General features: G+C 40.0%; 1 protein-coding gene and 1 long non-coding RNA gene across 9 annotated transcripts in view; both read right to left on the bottom strand.

Moving 5' to 3' along the window:
- The window catches only part of LOC105484363 (FAT atypical cadherin 3), a 695427-nt gene that overhangs the window by 226012 nt on the left and 450982 nt on the right, over window positions 1–18433 (bottom strand). The gene's annotated exons all lie outside the window — the stretch shown is intronic.
- LOC105484362 (uncharacterized) lies at window positions 2671–17614 on the bottom strand. The gene is made up of 4 exons (XR_003018652.2): window positions 15477–17614; window positions 14981–15024; window positions 10083–10229; window positions 2671–8667 (listed from the first exon to the last, which is right to left on the bottom strand). It is a non-coding gene; the product is annotated as an uncharacterized lncRNA (long non-coding RNA).

The raw sequence follows: 18433 nt of genomic DNA, 5'->3' as shown, positions 1-18433 counted from the left end.
CTCAGGCTTGGGCAACAGAGTGAGACTCTGCATTAAAAAAAATAATTAAATTAATATTAAAATAAGGAGTAAGGTAAAGTAACATAATTCAGAACCAACAAGAAGGTCTAGAGTGGGTACGGGGAAAAGAGGGAGTAATTAACTTATTGAACCCAGGGTCTCAATGTTTCTAAAAGTACTAAAATCCATGCTTTCCTGTGCATCATAGTATACAACCATAAATCTCTTTCTTTCTCTCCTTGTCCTAAAGCTCAGGAGCTCCTCAGAGGAACCAGTATCATAGTGCTCCATCCTCCACATCTCCAAACTCCTTCTTTCTCCATCACACCCAGTATTTGTCTTAACAAGTGTTTCTTTATTATTATTATTATTATTTTAAGATGGAGTCTCACTCTGTCAACCAGGCTGAAGTGCAGTGGCATGATCTCAGCTCACTGCAACCTCCACCTCCGGGGTTGAAGTGATTCTCCTGCCTCAGCTTCCTGAGTAGCTGGGATTACAAGCACATGCCACCACACCTGGCTAATTTTTGTATTTTTATTAGAAATATAGTTTCACCATGTTGGCCAAGCTGGTCTCAAACTCCTGACCTCAAGTGATCCACCCGCCTTGGCCTTCCAAAGTGCTAGGATTACAGGCCTGGACCATGACAAGTGTTTCTACTGATAAATACAGAAGAGGCCAGAAGTCCAGGAGGATTCTTCACTCACCTGGTTTCCTACCGATATTCAGATTTGGGACTATCTCCATTCCAGACTCCTGGAAATTTTTTTTAATTGCAGGACTGGAGTACACACTAGTTTGAAAAGTAATGAATAGAGATCATGTCATGCTAAGAAAACAGTGCACCATCAAATACTAACACAGTATAGCACCACTGAGGCATCTTCTGAACACCAAAATACCAACTTAATTGCAAACTTTTGGAAGCAAGAAAATATATCTCAACCTTCTCTGCATCTCAGTGCCTATCAGTTAACCCCCACTTGGAAGTCTCCCCAATCCCTTATTGTCACCCAGGATGGCTTATACAGTCCTCTTTGCACCCATATAGTGCCATATGAAAACACTTGTTATTGCTGATGTACTTGTCTGAACTCTACCATGAGTTCTCTTAAAGAGCTATATTCTCACTATCTAATACAATGTAGCCCATGGTAAATATGCAATAGAGTTTTGTTGGATGACTGCATATAGTGGATGTTCACTAGTGTTTATTGAATTGAACATAATTGGATACTTAAGTTAAAATATAAATAAAAATGACACTTGGAAAAATGTTTGTAGTTTATGACTTCTTTGCAGAGCCCCAAATATGAGTTGTTCTTACAAAATTGACGAAATAATCGAATTTCAATTTAATTCCCTTTGAAAATAAATATGAAAAATTAGTTTGACCTTCTGAACCCAAGGTTGATAGTAAAGTAGCCTAAATTAACAGCTGAATCAAACTGACACGTGGCTTTTAGTAATAATCCCAAACAGAATAAGAATTACTAACTGTTAGAGTTGGAAAATTTCAGAGTTGATCTCAGAATCAATACATGAATCCTTTCTGCAATATCACTACCAGATGGTCAACCAACCTCTATCTGAATTCTCCTTACAGCTTTATGACAGGTTACCCTTTACTTCAGAATCCAAAGGAGGAATCATAAATTCCTCCTCACAGTGATTGAAAGACGGATCCCTGTAATATTAACTGAGTTCTGCCTTCCAGCAAAACAAAGGAAAATCTACTCCTGTTCTACTTGGCACCTCCTGAAATATGTGATGACTAACACTGACTTCTCCTTTGTTTTCCAAAGATAATTGTTATGTCCCAGTTCCTCTCTCAGATTCAAGTATTTCAGTTCATGTTCCTTCACGGTTACCTTCCTCTGAGTATGCTCCTTAATCTGTGTATTTGGTCAGGTCCCAAAGAGGCAAAGGGGTGGGAACCACTATGCTGACTGATATATATATATATATATATATATATATATATATACACACACACACATATATATACACACACACATACACACACACACACACACACACACACACATATAGGCAATTCTAATTGGCACGAAGACCTGCCCTCATTCTGCTACTTCGTTTGTCACCAGGGCCTAAACAACAATATGGTTTCCAGAGACTTTCTATTATAGGAGACAACCATTTAAAACAAAAGGCAGAGTCCTCAGTAGTATTTACTTCAAGATTTTCAATGTCTGGAAACATTGCAAAGTCCAATTCTGCTATAAAGATATTTCTGCTAGATTTTCTTGCCCATCTGACAATGGGTGGGCTGCAGAGCATGGTGGATGGATGCCTGACTCTAAAAGGGTCTTTCAAATGTGATCATGATGTGAGAGTACCAAGTCCTGTGAACCGTGATTTGATGAGTAGGTCTGGGGATGAGAAGCTACCTACTGAATATTATTTTTTTCTGTTTGGTTAGCAGTTAAACATGGTAGAAATCACATTCATTCATTTTTCAAACAAATTTTATTTATTTATTAATTTGAGATGGAGTTTTGCTCTTGTCACTCAGGCTGTAGTGTAGTAGTGTGATCTTGGCTCAATGCAACCTCTGCCTCCCAGGTTCAAGTGATTCTCCTGTCTTAGCCTCCTGAATAGCTGTGATTACAAGCACCCACCACCATGCCTAGCTAATTTTTTTTTTTTTTTTTTTTTTTTTTTTTTTGCATTTTTAGTAGAGACGGGGTTTCACCATGTTGTCCAGGCTGGTCTCAAACCCCTGACTTCAGGTGATCCACCTACCTTGGCCTCCCGAAGTGCTGGGATTACAGGCCTTAAGCCCATGCACCTAGCCATATTCATTCATTCATTCATTCCAGAAGTTATTTAATAAGCCACTACTATTATCTAAGCACTGTACTCAAATGTAAAGGGGATATAATGAAGAGCAAAACAGATCCGATGCATGCCTTCATGGAATGTACAGTCTAGTCTAGCAGAAAGACACATGTTAAATAAATAATTGCACAAATATGGGACTGGAAACAATAAGTGCTTTGAAGGAAAACTAGTGAATGCAATAAAAAGGATGAAAGAGGATCAAACTTAGATTGTAGTGTACAGGGAAGACCCATTTGATCAAGTGGCCTTAAAGGTGAGTCCTGGAGACGGACACAATTTAATCAAGCTGAGCACGGGGGCAAATGTTCTAGGCAGTAACCAGCATGTTTCCATTATTAAATAACTTCTGGAATGAATTAATGAATGAATGATGGTGACAACTTGGTGAGTAAGGAAAAAACTTGACAAACTACTGAAACGGAAAGAAGGCTAGTGTGGCTTCAAAGTGTGAGCCAACACACCTGTAATTCCAGCACTTTGACAGACTGAGCTGGGTGGTTCACTTGAGGCCAGGAGTTCCAGACCAGCCTGATCAACATGAGGAGACCCTGTTCCTACTAAAAATACAAAAATTAACTGGGCATGGTGGGGCGTGCCTGTAAACCCAGCTCCTCAGGAGACTGAGGCACAAGAATCACTTGAACCTGGGAAGTGGAGGTTGTAATGAGCAGAGATTGCGCTACTGCACTCCAGCCTGGATGACAGAGCAAGACTCTGTCTCAAAAAAACAAAAGGCAAAAATTATGAGCCAAGGAGTGATAGCGTTGGATGAGGCTGAAGGGCATGCAGGGGCTTTGAATGTCAGGCTTAAGACTTTAAAAAAATTTAGTTTTCTAGCAATGGAAAGCTACTTAAGGGTTTTTGAGGAAAGCAGTGGCATGACTGATTGTCATCCTGGGATTCAGAGGCTTCCTGAGCCTTCCTCCTATCCTGTGAGTAAGCTCCAGCTAGACACAGAGTGTTTTTATGTCCAGACAATTTGTTCACCCTAACCTGTCTCACTTCCCTGCCACAGGTGTGACCCATTTATAAAATGCTTTTTCTCTTTTGAAACTCAAGCCATTTCTTTTGCAGATGTTATCACAATGTAAATAATCTAGCTTCCACTCTGCTACAGAAAATTTCAGGCAATGGAATTCAGGAAACTTGTGTCATGAAAAAGTCTGGCCCCAATTCCCAGGCACTCGCAAGCTGGCTCAAAAGGATACCTGATATGTCAACACAACTCATCCCCCGAAACAAGGCAGTTCGACACATTAACAAAGTGCTTCCTCCCAGAGGTAATTTGAGTATCCTCTAAAAGGATGCTATTTGCTGCGTTTCATTAATAAAGAAACATGTAATGCGGTTGCAGATCCCTATCTGGAAAAGGCTGCACAGTGATTTTGTATAATTGGACAGGGACAGGCTCTAGTTTTGTGCTGATCAGCATGGAGGATGTAAACTTTGTGAATGTGAAGTCTGCTTTTAAGGAATGCTCCAGAATGGAAAACAGTTATTTCAACAAAAAGTGATGAAACATCCCTATCACAAACATACTGGCTTAAGAGAAACAAGAGGCTGGCTGTGCTTCCAAAGTATGTTTATAAAGTCACCAGGAACAGCAGCCATCTCTGGGTAGCAGCAAAAAGAATAATTAGAGCATTAATAAAAATATTAACACCACTTTTATGTTATCTCCTTCTAGCCAGGAAACACCACTGTGGTACCCATACAATAGTAATTCTTGTGCCATTTGACAGCTTAGAAAACTGACACAAAGGGGTTAAATGGCTTCTCTTAAGTCATGTGGCCAACTGGTGGCAAAACTGGGTCTTGGATTTCTGATTCATTTTCCTTCTGCAGTCCATGCTGCCTATTTTGAATAACAGTAGTAACAGCTGCCTAGCAATTAATGTCTATGCTCTCCTATAATCTTCACAATCACACTGCAAGGTTGGTATAATTATTCCCATTTTATGGATCAGGAGCAGCAGTTCAGACAGTACATGATTGGTCCCAGGGCCTGTGGCTAGAAGTGATTGGGCTGGAATTGGAAACCAGGATTGCCTGTCCTGAAAGCACATGTTCTTAATCACTGCTAATTACCACCCCACCTCCGGATATACTGGCCAACCTCTCTTCTCCTAATCCAGAATGGAAAAACTGGCTTTTTGTTTAGATGGGGTCATAACAAAGACAAGCAAACTGCTGAGGAACTGGTATTGTCTTTGAAGTATAAATTCTGTGTAGGACGGACCAGGTCTGGGATCAAGAGGCATAAGAGGGATGTTATCAATATCTGCATATTCATGAAGGCACAAACACAATGAACACAGGATTGCCTATGAAATAATAAAAGGGAGTTGTTGAGTGTTGAGGACTCCCCTATGTGCTTGCATGGGTGCAAGTTATTTCATTCAATTTGCACTATAGCTGTGTAGTGTGTATTTTGCAGCCATCACTCTACAGGCATTAAGGGACTTTGTGAGATCACAAAGCTAGAAAGCTGTGAAGCCGGGATCTGTCTGAAGCCAAGCCCAAGCTCTCAAGGGTGAAAGAATTAATTCTCCAGGTAAAAAGAACATATTACTTGAAGTTGCAAGAGTCAACTTACATGCTTTATCCTAGAGCATGGAACAGGGTGAAAGCATAAGTAAGATGAAAAAAGATCTAGATAAGTCAAAGTTGATGGTACTTTCAAAGGTGTCTTGGAAAACCAGGGATGCTTCACAGGACCCCCTGTAATCTTGTAAATTAAAGTAACTGAAAACCTCTATGTCTATCCACAGACTTTACTCAAATATAAAGGGGATATAATGAAGAGTAAGACAGATCCGATGCATGCCTTCATGGAATGTACATCTAGCAGGAAAGACACATGTTAAACAAATAAGTGCACAAATATGGGATTGGAAAAAATAAGTGCTTCAAAGGAAAACTAGTGAATGCAATAAAAAGGATGAAAGAAGATCAAACTTAGATTACAGTGTACAGGGAAGGCCCATTTGCTCAAGAGACCTTAAAGGTGAGACCTGGGAGACGGACACAGATGACTTCCACATTTTACCCAATCCCTAGGAAAGAGATTCCTTTCCTTGTTGGGGAACATTAATGCTGCTCGGATACAACCGATCCTGAAAGTTTACACCAACGCTGGAGTGGCACCACAGAATATTAAAGCTTATAAGGTGCTCAGAAGTTACCTGATCCAATTCTCACATTTTACATATCAGAGATTGAAGTAACTGAGGCCTAGTGTAAAAACAGACCCATTTGCTAAGTAATTTAAATTATGTCATCCATGGTGCTAGGGGTTTGACATACATTTATTCTAACTCTCATGAAGGTCGTGCAGGAAGGTATTATTTTTTCATTTCACAAATAATGAAAAGTGAGGTTCAGGAAAGTTGAGTAACTTGATCAAGGTCACGCAGCTTGCAGGTGATGCAGTCTAGATACAAGCCCATAATGTGTGAGTCCAGCACCCAGTGTTATTTCTCCATCCCCACAGCAATCTCTCTTTCTACTAAGATGTGACACAGCCTTAGGCCCATGTGAATTGGAACCACCTGGATTACTGGAGGAATAGAGATTTAGATGCCCACTCTGATATCCTGAATCTCCTGTGGGTAAAGACCATGTCTTATTCTTCTTTGTGTCTTCCATTTTATGTGCAGAATACATAGAAGGTATTGAAGATGTGTATTTGTAAAAAGGCTACCTTACTGGTGTAACAGAATTGAGCCCTATTAATTGAGGTCATATTTGGCCAACCACTATCCTGATAATTCTCTACTGTATTTCATTTGTATTCATTTGGCAACTTCTGATAAGAACTCTGAATGAGTTCTCGCAACTTTGTTGTCTTGCCTTCCAGTCATAAAGACATGCTCTGCTCCCAAACCAGAGAAGACAAAAATGAAGGTAAAATATGAACTCAATAAGCAATGCAGGTTTCATGCTGCTCTGATGATCTTTCCTAATGGAGAGCCCAAGGCAGGCTCACGTCCTGTTACCCTTCCCTGAGACAGGCTCACCTCTATTTGCACAAGGAAAGCACACACATCATTATTCCACTATTGAAAAGGCGTTGGTGGCGAAAGATGTGCATGATCCACTTTTATATGAGAGTCTGACATTTGGGCAGTAGAAAAAAAGAAATCAGTTCAAGCCAATGACATTTCTATGGAAAAAGCCCCAGCTCCACAAAGGAGTGAGTGAAAGTGGCAGTTAACCCCATGGATGCCTTATTGTTCCTCATTCATGACTGGGAACACTATGACCTCCTCCAGGAGGGCTCAGAGAAAGGGGGCTGCCACCTGTTGCTAGGGATGACATCAGTGCCCCAGCAAGAGCCAACATTCTTTCGGCGGCTTGTGTGTGTGTGTGTCGTTAATCAGCACTGGCTCCTCTGCAGGCAGGCCCATTCACTAAGGTCTTGACTGTCAGCACTCCGGCTTCAAACTTCCAAAGGAATCTGCCAGAATGCATGGCCTTCATCCTAAAGGAAATTGGCCCATGTTCAAAATTACCTTGGATGGGAGGGGTGATAATAGTGTGGTGATGTTCTCTTGGTTTTTTGTTTCTGTTGTGTTTTGTTTATGAGCCTGCTGGGGTTAAGTAGGAGGGGAAAGGGTTCAAGAAGGTGTGGAGAAGGCCAAGAAGCACTTACCTCATCCCACTTGCCAGGAACAGGAAAGAACTCCACACAACACATCTTTTGAACAAAATGGATGCTGCCACATCTCACTAGTTTACAAAAATGTTTTAAATGGTAGACAGTTCCTTTAAGAATTAAATGCAAATGTGTAGCTAAATCAGATCTAATACCAAGTTGGCATCACAGATATGAAAGTTACAAGTGGAACCTTAGGCATCACTCCTTCATCTTACAGGTGAGTAAACTGAGGCCCAGAGATTATCTGTCTTTGTCTGGTCTGTGCTGGCAAGAGATACCTAGCCCTCACGGTAGCTGGCTTCCACTTCTTCCTGGAAACAAAGCTGGACTAGACTTCCCATCTCCTCACACTCCATTGGCTGAGGTCACTCACATGATTATGCCTTGCCACATAAGCACAACCATGTGACTGATTCCAACCAATGGAGTGTGAGGAGATGGGATGTCTGCTCAGGCTGGTCCGGGATAAGCTCCCATGTCCTTGCTTCATGCTCTTTCACCTTCTACTGTCTTGCAGTGATATGGCTGGACTATAGCTCAGCTCTCCTACCTTCCCTTTCACCCATCACAGTGCTATACCATGTTGCTATCTCTTACTTCAGCAGAACAATTTACACCAGAAAACTATCCCTTAAGAATGTATCTTAAATGTCCTTCAAATTGACTCATAACTATGGATTAGAAATTAAAATAATATTAACCTATCAATATTAGCTGCTCCTTAGCCAAATTAACACCTTTATCAATTAAATTATCAACCAGAGATGTCTTACCCTGACTCCTCTTAAGCTTAATGTTCCTAGTTTACTACTTTCACTACATTTATAACTCAACCCTTTTTTTGAGCCATTTTTTAACAGCAAGCTGTCAACAGCTAGTGTTGCAAAATTTGTATCAAGTGACATGGTTAAGCCGTCTATGAACAGCGTGCTAAATAGAGAAAACTATAAGCTTAGAGTGCAGTGTGTATTTTTTTTTTTTTTTGCCTTTATTTAAAAAAATTTTTTAGAGATGTGGTCTTGCTGTGTTGTCCAGGCTGGTCTTACACTTCTGGCCTCAAGTGATCCTCCTGCTTCAGTCTCCCAAAGCACTGAGATTACAGGCATAAGCCACTGTGCCTGGCCTATTGGAAGCAAGTTCTAAGTAGAAGAGAAGTAAGACCAAATTAGAGGAACCAGTATCTTTCCACCACAGGAAATACCACTGTCATTGTAACACCATGGCTACATGATAATATGAACAGAAAGGTTCTTGAAGTATCATGAAGAAGAGAGAAGGGGAGGACCCTAACAATTTAGACAGGAGAACATGGGCAAATAGACCATTTCCCTTCTAGAGTTTGGAGCTGAGACCATTAAAATGAAAAAGAAGAATTCACACGTGACTGATCTGTGGTCCCATCATTTTTAGGGTTTTGGTGATCAGCCACTGAGGTGACACCAATTTCTTCACAATTCAATTCAGGGAAGTTATAAAAACTCTAGAAGAACTACCTCTAGGGGACCTTTGAAAAATATAATTCTTGCTCTCACTAATCTTTCCTATTTTGAATATTTTGTTTCTTCTCTCTTTTATTAATTAGAAAGAGAAACCTTGCTGTCAACAGAACCAGATGAACATGACTACAGTTGGTACTTGTTAAATTTTCAAAAATCTGTTATTTTTACTGGAGTCATTTTTCTGTACTTGACAACATCATGTTGTGAGAGGCATCTGGTCAACCGTTCGTCTCTGGCAAGTGCACAACAGAGACGAAGTGAGGTCAGATAACTAGGGGCAGTAGCATTCAAACCAAATGCCAATGTGCATTTGTGGGAGGTTCTGGAGGAATCTTTATTTTTGAGGTAAACAGAGATTCTTCTAACCTTTTCCATCTTACAATATTAAAATGATTTTGACTGTAGAACAGAGCTGGATAAAAATGACCTAAAAAGCTCTTGGAGGAACGTGAGCGCAGATCAGCACTGCAACTGTCATAGATGACAAATGAGACAAATGCAGCCCCTTGCTGAAGATTTTTAGGGTAGATATTTCAGACCAAACATATGACCAAATTACAAGTGTTCCTTCTTTATTAAATGTAGTCTGCAAACAAAATCCAAAACAAATAACCCATCCACCCTTGTTGGGAGTGGGGATGGGAAGAAACACTAAACAGAAAGTGAGGAATTCATAAAAGCATCCACTTCAAATTGCAAAGAGGTAAACAATCAACGTAAACTTTGACTATATTACATAAGAAAGATGTTTTTCTAAAGGATCAGGAGTTAATTTAATGTTTAAAACTCTGGGATGACAGCATATATCAAATTTATTACCTAGTTCATGATCTCTTTCATAAGCTACATTGGTAATTATTTTTCTTTAAAGAGTTGTAAATGATCTCTTTAAAAAATCTCTGTGTGTGCTGGTGGGAATGACACATTTGCCAACCACAGATACTGTGTTAGATGTTTTATCTCTGTTAACTCATTTTATGGAATAACAAAAGGCAAACTTAAAGGAGATCTGAGAGCATAGTTAAGAAACAGCACGTCAATAATCAATCTCTCACCAAAATGTGAGATTGTAGTCATTATCTGTCCTTCAGTTAATCCACAGATATTGAGGACCATCTCCTGAGTATCAGATGACAGAAGAAGAACTAAGATCAATGAGACCATCACTGTCTTCAAGCAGCTCATAGCCTCGTGGAAGAAGCCTAAATGGTAAAATAGCTCATTACAATACAATAGATTAGTAATGCTAAACTAGTCACTTTGTGTACTTTCAATTACTGGAGCACAGAGTAGTAAGCCAATCACTTTGAAGGGGCAACAAAGGAAAGAATCCAGTGGGTTTCTAAGGGTGAGTAAGAGTTTGCCAAGTAGGAAAAGGACATGCCATGCTGAGCATGTATTTTGTGTAAAAGAGTGAGGGTGAGAATGAGCATATACACCTGGAAAACACAAGACCAGTCATAGTTTTGAGTGTGTGTGTATGTTTGGGGAAGGGTGGGTCATGTCACGATTGAAAAGAAAAAATATAGAGAAGGGCGAATTATGAAGGTTCTTTCACGATACTCTAAGGAGCAGGGTTTTATCCTTTGGTAGAAGAGAACCAGTGGTGATTTTTACAATCTCCAAAAGATGCTAAAAGTTACATAGGCTCATCTCTATTTTCAAACAATAACTGGCAGTCACATGAAAGCTGGACTGGGAAGGAAAAAAATGAATGGAATTGGCTGGTGTGGGTCTTCTTTAAGCCACAGTGGTGGCAACGAGTAAGAGGAAATGAGCAGATTCATGAAGAGGGGGTTTGGATCTATCAGATATGATGACGAGTGTGATGTGGGAAGATGGAGACAGCACTTAAGGGTGATAACTTTTTTTAATGTGCTTTTTAGCTTGATCAACTGAGCAGGTGAATGTGCTACTTCTTCACAAGGATAAATTTACATTGGTAGAACTATGGGACATGCTGGATGTAAGATTTTACACATAAAATCCAGACACAGTCACTACTCAAGAGGCAGCTTTATTTAAGTCTCAAGCTCAGGAGAGGGATGGTTATATTTGTCAGTTCATCAGCAACTATACTCTTCCTAAACTGCAGGTCTGACTCTGCTCAGTAATCTCTGTCAGCTTCTCCACTGCCTGTGGTATCAGGTGCAAACTCATCCTGGTCTTCAACGCACACTGTGATCTAGTCTCAGTCTCTTCTCCCACCCTTAACTCCTTCAACCTGAATGCTCAAGACAGAAAAACCACTCAACCTTCCCCCAGTACACCTCATCATAGTTGCTCTTATTTCCAAAGCTTAGAATTCCCTTTCTATCCAGATTCACTCCATGTGCTGAAATCTGAACTGTCTCAGGTTTCAGCTAGCTTGGCCTTAAAGTGTTCCCCCAAACTCTCTTAGTCCTAAACAATTTCCGCTTCCTCTGGGCTTCCGGAACATGTGCTTCACACCCCTGGTGCATGGTCTTATGTCTTCCAGCCTACCCCATCACAGTCTTCATACGCCAATCTCCTGCAATGAACTGGAGTCTGTGAGGAGCTGGGCCATTCCCACAGGACATCCTAAATAAAGGAGTGCTGAGTGGAATGGCTCCTTGGGCTTACAGCATATAACATTCTTTGCTGTGCTCATGGGAGCACAGAGTCTTCTTATCACATTGCCAGCTAAAAGCTTCAGGGCTGATCAGTCAGTTCCCAATGGGGAATAGAGAATTCAAGATGATGTGATGAAACATGACAAATGACTTAGTGAGCTGACAAAATTGCAAAAATTAGACCTTCCTTTTTCTCTGGTGTTCATCCGGCTTCTCTACGTATCATGACCCTTCCTGCCCAACCCAGAGTGTCAAGACTTCCATGTGCAGAGCACAAGAAGAGGGAAAATGTGTTTTCTTTGGCAATTTAATTGTGAGGTTTTGATGTTTATGTACTAATTAGACGTTTTTAGTGATTTTTGCTACTTGCATGAAAACACAGGCATCTGTGACTCTAACTATGGCTAAATCCAGGCTGTAACCTCAGCTGTCAGCAGTTTAATATCTTCCAGGAAAACAACATGGCTCAACCTCTGCTTTTAACACAATTACTCCGTGAAAGGAAGCAGAGTAATGAGGAGTGGACCTCAAAGAAGAGGCATCCTCTTCTTTGTAAATTCTCTCATCACTCAAGAATTAGAGATGCAGAAACAAGTAGAAAAATGCTCCCCACCCCCAAATGCTACGTCTAGTTTCTTCTATGCTTGTATGGCTGACATCTTACTTGTGCCTGCTCCTGATAATGGCTCCTGGCATAATATGCCCTGTTCTTATTTCACATTAGTTGACACAGCACTAGTAACTTGGATTTTGAGTGCCAATAGGAATGGACATGTCCTTAGACTCTGGTAATAAAATACAACTCCTTCTGCATCTATACTGGTCTGGCCTGGCATGTTCATCTCATTCTGGTAATTATAATAACAGTTGTAATAATATTAATATAGAGGTAGAAAAAAATACAGTTCATCTGCTTGGCTACCAAGAGAGTCACTTTTCTGCATCATAATCACCCACATTCACAGATGTGTAAGGCATGCATCTTACATCTGCTTGAAGCTCTTCTGGCTTTCCAACAAAACACAAAGATTCTTTGTATTTCTCCGTCTTATAATTCCTTTCTCACAATCTCCACCTGACCTATATAAATAACCAGGGCTTATATTAGGAAAAAATTAGATACTGATTTATTGATAATTTGTTAAATGCCTCTCCTCTCCAGTTCTTTCTGAAACATTCCCTTTTGCAATTTCTAAAGACAAATGAGTTTTCCAACCCCCTCCAACGTGAATTTCTTGATGCCTTCAAACAGATCAGTAGAAATGGGACCATTTATTTATTTGAGTGGACATGTGTCAACATATTCTTTAAAAAACGGACACCAGTCCATCATAGCACAGTGCAAAAAAAAAAAAAAAAAAAAAACCAAACACACACAAAACCACTACACACCACACACATTAATGCCCATCCATTACACCTCAGAATCCACATGTGAAACTGTCTTTATGATGCTAGGGGGTCCTCAGAGGCAGGATATGGATCTTGGAATTGAATTCATTTCAAGGGTTCACCACATATGGTAATGGGATCTCCTCTCAGAGCTGTGAGGCAGTTCTAGATACATCATGGATCACCGCCAGGGTTCAAAAGACCATACACCTTTCTGTCCCCTTCATGTGACCGTCTTTAATCAAGGTTATCCCCTGAATATTTCTGTGTATCCTTGCCTGAGATGTAATTGTGCATTTGATGTGCACTTGGACAATCAGTGTCTGAACAGCTGACCACATGGGCCTTCCCTGGAAAGCCACCCTTCTTCTGGTTGCTTACTCCTGCCTTGCCTCCCAGCTCCACTGGCTACTCTTGGGTTTTTGAGCCATTTCCAAACACATTTATTTCGCTCACTCCTGTGACTATTGTTGCTTCATAATCAAATACTTACCTAGTGAACTGCCCAGATTAAAATATATATGTGTAGATGTAGAGGTAGAATAATATTTTTTCAATGATTAAGTTTCACTAGGTCTGCTGATACAGCTTTTATTGCCATTGGACCTAAATGTTGATGAATCCCCACCATGAAGACAGCTGTTGCTGTTTAAGACGTAATCTAGAACAAGACATATTTTATGTGCTTATGATTGTAGAGAAGATTCTAAGTGACAGCTACATGATGAAAGTCCTTCAGCCCACGAAGTCAGTAACGGCTGACTCTGTGGTTTACTTTTGTCTCAAAGCCATAAAATCCAGAACAAGAAAAGGCCATGTCCACAGTGTAAGACCACAATTGAAATCACAGCATGAGAGACCCAGAGTTCTTGTTTCCTGTTTTCTTTTTGACATCATAGTAGGTCTTATATGAATTTCAACCATTCTCAAAAGTCTTGACCATGGGATACCGCTCCATCATGCTGACGAAATTCCACTGGCAAGAGCAGGATGCAATCTGGACCTAGCGTGACTGTTCAGTTATTGCTTTTGGACATCTCAGCAGACACACCTCTGCTCTAAACTTCAAAAGACAATGCCTTTTTATCTCATTGCCCAGGCCCTGCTGATCTCTGGCACCCCTATCCCGGCCCTTACCACTTTCTAGGACATCATAAAAGACACTGAGACACTCTTGGTATCTTCCTTATGTTAGGACTCCAGTGTTACTGCAGGAAAAGCATCTATTTCATGCATTTAAAGGCACCTTTATAAACTCCCCACTCCCACCTCGTCCCAGCAGCACAAATGGCCATGTGTTTCATATCCCCATTTTACTCTCAGGTTAGATGCTCAGTTTGCCAAAAATAATAATAAATAGTAAACAAATGTTGCTAGAAATTCAATGAGCTATTTGGATTGTTATTATGTAGAGCTCTTGCTAGTTCACTAGCTTAATCAAAAAAAAAAAAAAAAAAATCCTAACTGGTGCGTATCGTTGCTGCACTGAGTCTGCTATGGCTTTCCTCTCAAGTTTCTCCTCTATGTCACCTGGCATGTACGGCCATATTCTCAACATGTAGCTAAGCGAAAACCACAAGAAAGGGCTCTAAATCTTGGCTGATGCTTCAGCCATTTTTTCCTATTATCTTTTCAACTTCCCTCAGGGAGTTACTATGTAAAAACAACACATTCACAGGGTTGGTGACAACACATTCACAGGTTTGGTGTCCACAATTGCAGGAGTTCCAGTCTGAGTTTCCTGAGATGCTCTTGGCAGCCCACCTCCACCCCGCTTATTTCTCCCGCTTGGCTACTTCCTGCAATGTGTCTTCATCACTGACAATCAGCACTCATAACTCACGTTATAGAAACAAGGCCATCTTCTACCATCAGCTTCTCGTCATTTTTCTTTTATGCTCTAGAGGGTCTGAACCTAGGCAGCAGACCTCCTGAGCTATTATTTCACAAGAAACAAATGTTTTTACCTGAAACACCTACTTTCCTCTCAGAGACTTCCTGAATTTTTCATCTGCAAAATAGGGATAATTATGAAGAAGTGTGAGAAAAGGTGTAAAATAATGTCTGTGAGAATGCATAGAAAGAAAAAGTGGAAGTAGAATCCTTATTTGATGTTTAGGGCCACGAACTGATAACAAAGCAGTAAAAATAATTTTCCCATCAGCTTTCTAGGCTAACGACTGTACCTTCATTTGGTTGTAGAAACTCAATGTACAACACAATCATGTAACAATGGGGACCTGTATTATTCTATTCCCTGAGTTCTATTCTTCAATAGGGATGAATACCAGAAATAGCAAGAACTTGGGAATCAATCCCTACTTGGATTTACATCTAAGCTCCACTCATGTGAGCTGGGGCAAGCTGGTTAGCCTCTGTGAATTTTAGTATTTTCAACTGTTAGAAAGAGGTAGGAAGAGCTAATCCACCTTCCCTCTGGGAAGGTTACATAAACATGCCTACCACATTTTCTTTTCTTTTCTCTTTTCCGTAAGCTCCATAGCTTGATATGTAGTACAAGAATTTAGTATCCCCTATCCCCAAACAGGAGCCTGCAGTTAGATAGTGAGGATTTGATGAACTGAAAAGGGGCCAGGAGAATGATGGCAATGTTGCTGTTGATATTGATGATGATGACAATGATGATGATGATGACAATGGGCGAGTCATTGAGGACAACCACTTTTTATACCCTTTACCCATAAGGCACTGACAGCTCATTGAACAGGGCTTATGCTGAGCTGATGGGGTATGCTGAGCCAGCTGTCTTTCTAAAGGAGAGTTTATCCATTCAGAAAATGTGATGGGCCCTCAAGGAGCTATAAGCATCTCTACTTTTAGAGAAGAACTTGAGAAAACAGGTGGCATAGCAAATATATGAAAGATTAAAACTGCTCAGGGCTTGTTTACTTAAGTCAGCACTGAGTCAACAACCTCCGGGAAGGCAGCAAGGCAAAAGGGCAAGATCACTGGGGCTGGATTCTGAAAAACTGGATGAACTCAGAGCAAGGTTGAGGTCATTCAGTCCAGCCTCCTCCCCTGTGTCTCTGATAGATACCAAGCAAGCCCCGTGTTGCCTGCTCTTTCTGATTGAGACCCTGCCTCACCCCATTCACCAGGCTGTGAATGATGCTGAGTCTGAACCTGTGCTGTGCAATATGGTAGCTAATATCTTCACATGAACACATGAAATGCGGCCAGTGTAACTGAGAAGATGACTTGTAAATTTCACTTAATTTTAAACAGTTCAAACTTAAATTTAAAAACTTATATTTAATTCCACTTTTGGACAATTCTCAAATATATTTGGAACAACTTGGTTAAGTGAGCTTATTTTTCCAACTGTAAATTTCATGAAATTTAAATACAGACAAAGTATTTCTGAGGAAAACATAACATTCATATTAATATGTGCTGTTAGTGTAAAATGCACATTGGATTTTGATGACTTAGTATAAAAATGTAAAATATCTTATTCGTGTTTTAATATTCATTAAATATCAAAATTATAATGTTTCCTGTATACTGAGCTAAATAAAATATGCTGTTAAATTATTTTAGCCTTTTTTTTCCACTTTTTTAATGTGGCAAGTAGAAAATTTAAAATTAAATATATGGCTCCTATTGCTTTTCTATTGAACAGCACTGGTCTATATAATGCAGAATTGGACATGAAATTTCAGCTATTGTCTGACCACAAAAAATGTGCTGGGAATATCATATCATTTGTAATGGATTTGTTGGGTCTAACATGTCCCAGGCTTTAGAGCCATGAACTGAATTTCAATCCAGTTTCTACTAATTTAGATTTTGTCAACCCATTCTTAGCATCTGAGGTTTTCCTGAATCCTAATGAAATATGTGAAACTATTCACTGTCCCTTTTATCTTTATATCCTCTGAAAATTTGATAAATATTCCTAGTTGGTCAAATGACAAAATGCTGTGTAACTCATCTGGGAGGGCTTCAAAGATTTGTGAATTCCACAGCACAGTCCAACATCCCATCATTTGTAAAAGTAAAGATGTCTCCTTTCACAGTGCCCATTGAAGGCACTCATCCATACTCTACATGTTAATTTCACAGCCCTCACATAAACTTGGCTACCTCAGAGTCCAGAGCTGTACCCACTACTTCCTGTCTACGTGCCCACAATGCAGAGAATAATCAAATGCTGTTGACTGAACTTCTGCCAGCAAAATTATTGCCCAGGAAACATGAAATGAATACATTCAGCCTTTCATGATTATCTTTGTTCAGCAACATTTACTCACTTTAGTTTACTGGGCAGATGGCTGGATGTACTACTGGAGATATATTTTGGGGTTGACCAACCACTTGGAGTACTAGGTGATCAGCCCAGTCCCATTCTGAGGTTGCTGGTGGGATGTTTGGTAATACCACTGGAAAATAGGCATGCTTTATACAAAGAGACCAAAAAAATGCTTAACAATGTGACTCTCCTGTAGAAATATAATCCCCTGCTTCAACCAACACTCTTCCTGTAGAACAGGGTCTTCTCTAGCTTAATCCCTGGTACTGGTACATTTTCTTTTGTGCTACAGCTATTTCTCCCCACCTCACCTTGTCCCCTCTACCCCTCTCCCCTAACAAACACACTGCGATTTGTCAGTCAGGTGTTTAGGGGGAGAGAAGATGTGGTAAAATAAGCAGAGGAAAGAGTGGTAAAGAAATAAATGGTAAAAGACATTTTACCAAGAGTTCCAAGGGTCGAGTCTGCATCAATCTGCTTTAGTTCTTCCATCAATAAAATGAAATCCAAGCTGATAAAGTCCTCTACCCAGATATACTATATTAGCTGACCAATTAATGAAAGTAACTCACTCTTAAAAATCCAAAGAATGCCATTAAAGCTAAGTATTTTTTACACAGAAACCATTTAAAATAATTAGCAAAACTACAGTTGCTGTGAATTAGAACGTAAATTTAAACTTGAGAACCCATTACTGGGATGGCAAAAAAAGCAGAACTAATGGTGGTCTAAGCCATTGTAGTGGAAAGTTTATGTTGGTGTTTGGTGGTTGGTTATGCCATTACATCAAGAAGATGTCTACATGCAATGAGCAGGTGGCTTGAATTATAAAAACTTCCTACATATTTGTTTTTAAGAGTGAAATGGAAAGTAAAGTAGTAACGGTATCTATACATTGGAGGCTGATGAACCTTGCCCAGGGCAAGGATTCACTTGTGAGCCCCTAGGTCACTAGATCAGCACTATGGTGGATTTTAATGGAACAAAGGAAATTAATCAAGTGCTGACTGGCTGTATTCTAGTTGTGACGAAGGGAAAGTCAACAACCAAGTCCCATCTTTATATCACTGAACACTGTATAATTTTGTTTCTATTATCCAAGAAGACTTGGTAATTAAAGTTCCTAGTAGGAACGTACGTCAAAAAG

Source organism: Macaca nemestrina, chromosome 12 (assembly GCF_043159975.1).
Source record: "Macaca nemestrina isolate mMacNem1 chromosome 12, mMacNem.hap1, whole genome shotgun sequence".
Taxonomy (NCBI): Eukaryota; Metazoa; Chordata; class Mammalia; order Primates; family Cercopithecidae; genus Macaca; species Macaca nemestrina.
Note: the sequence above shows the minus strand (reverse complement) of the source record. Positions and strands in the feature narration are given on the sequence as shown.